Below are 2,500 nucleotides of genomic sequence, written 5' to 3' on the forward strand. Positions count from 1 at the left end.
GACGCAACCCACACACCTTACGACACCTGAGACTGTTCTAACATCTTACCTGAACTTACATTCCACGAACTTAAAGTAACATGCAATAAGATATATTCTCAATTCTCTCTTCCAGTTTCCACCCCCTTCCCGTGTACAGTGATTCCTGGAAGTCCCCCTGCATAGATCTTTGTCGAAAGGCAGATCAAGAAGAGGAAAATAATGTGCTCAGCGAGATGTAATAGGGATGATGAGAGTAATAAGTGATGCGTGGCGGGGTGAGTGACGAGGGTTTCCAGGTGTGTGTGTGTGATATGATAAGTGTAAAGGTGGGTAGGACTGTATGTGTGGTGGGATAAGGATACAGGTGAGCTATTTAAGTGTAGATGTGGTTGTGTTTCAGTGTGAGTGTTTTTGCTTGTATGTATCTGTGTGGCTATGGATGGTGGTGTGTGTGTGTGCAGGAGAATGGGGTCTTTTTATTTTATTTATTTTGTTATTTATTTATTTTTTTTATTTATCTGTTTATTTTTTTCTTGCTACAGTGGAATTATAGCTGTTTACGGTGATGATGATGATTACACTACTACTACTACTACTACTACTACTACTACTACTACTACTACTACCACTATTACTACTACTATACTACTACTACTACTACTACTACTACTACTACTACTACTACTACTACTACTACTACTACTAATAATAATAATAATAATAATAATAATAATGTACTGATTTATTTAATGACGTAAAAAATGCAGACAATAACACACCTTTTTGACGTTTTTTCTTTTAGTCATAATTTTTCTCTTGATATTTTCTTTGTTGTACATATTTACATTTTCAGCCCGTCGACACACACACACACTCACCACTTATGCACTTTGTGTATCCTGTATTTTGTTTGTATGTATTGTAGTACACAGCTCTGTAGGGCAAAGAGAGGGAGAGAGCGAGAGCGAGAGAGAGAGAGAGAGAGAGAGAGAGAGAGAGAGAGAGAGAGAGAGAGAGAGAGAGAGAGAGAGAGAGAGAGAGAGAGAGAGAGAGAGAGAGAGACCTTTTAGCCTTCAGAAAATATTCAGTGCTTCAATCCCATTTAAATTATGCTTGTACACGTAGTTTTTGTAGTTTTTGTTGTTGTTGTTGTTGTTGGTGTTGGTGTTGGTGGTGGTGGTGGTGGTTCTACTGCTACTTCTGTTCACTATTACTACTACTTCTATTTACTATTACTGCTACTACTACTACTACTACTACAGCTACTACTAATACTACCACTACTACTATTACAACTACTTTTTACTATTAATACTACTATTAATACTTTCATCATTACCACCACCGCCACTCTACTAATACTACTGCTACTGTCAATACTATTACATTAAAAAAAAAAAACAGACAGTAATCCTTAACGTAATACCATAAAATGTTGAAAGAAGTTAAAAGCACTCACGTATTTAAAACGCGCACTCATAAAAACACAACACCCCCCCCCCAAAAAAAAAAAAAATAATAACATCACAACTTTAACACACACACACACACACACACACACACACACGAAGCGAAAAACACACACACACTCGCTCTCAAACAGTCATAAAAACGGAACCAAACCTTCACAAACTCACTTTTTGACAAACCCAGTTCTACACATCACATCCCCACGCCCTCCCCGCCTCCTCCAGCACCCAACACTCCTCCCAGTCAGTCACCTCCCCCAGTACCTTCTACCAGTACCATCCCCTTCCCTACTCTCCCTCACCCTATCCCCTTCCGCCCCTTCCTGTCCAACGCAGTGCACGTGTTCTCACTTTTGAGGGGGCCTATCAAACAAACCCTTTAGAGTTGTATTTCTTTCAGGGTCCAGGCGCGGCACGCATTTGGTTTTACATACTTTCAACGCTGCGCAGTCTCGTTTTAAACACAAACACGCACAAAAAATAAAGAGGAAAGGGAAAAAGAGAGGCGGACGTGAAAAAAAAGACGGACTGAAATGTAAAAATAAAATAAAAGTGACGAAAAAGGAATGTTTAGATTTATTTACGTACATTCGTGCCCCGAGCTGGAATGGTCTCTCTCTCTCTCTCTCTCTCTCTCTCTCTCTCTCTCTCTCTCTCTCTCTCTCTCTCTCTCTCTCTCTCTCTGTGTGTGTGTGTGTGTGTGTGTGTGTGTGTGTGTGTGTGTGTGTGTGTGTGTGTGTGTGTGTGAATCTGTCCATCTAACTATATCACTCTCTATTTATCAATTTTTATTCATCTCTCTCTCTCTCTCTCTCTCTCTCTCTCTCTCTCTCTCTCTCTCTCTCTCTCTCTCTCTCTCTCTCTTGGTGAGTGTGTGTGTGTGTGTGTGTGTGTGTGTGTGTGTGTGTGTGTGTGTGTGTGTGTGTGCGCGCGCGCGTGCGCGCGTGTGTGTCCATTCTCTCTCTCTCTCTCTCTCTCTCTCTCTCTCTCTCTCTCTCTCTCTCTCTCTCTCTCTCTCTCTCTCTCTCTCTCTCACTTTATTTTCTTCT

This window comes from Scylla paramamosain, chromosome 7 (assembly GCF_035594125.1).
Source record: "Scylla paramamosain isolate STU-SP2022 chromosome 7, ASM3559412v1, whole genome shotgun sequence".
In the NCBI taxonomy this organism is placed as follows: Eukaryota; Metazoa; Arthropoda; class Malacostraca; order Decapoda; family Portunidae; genus Scylla; species Scylla paramamosain.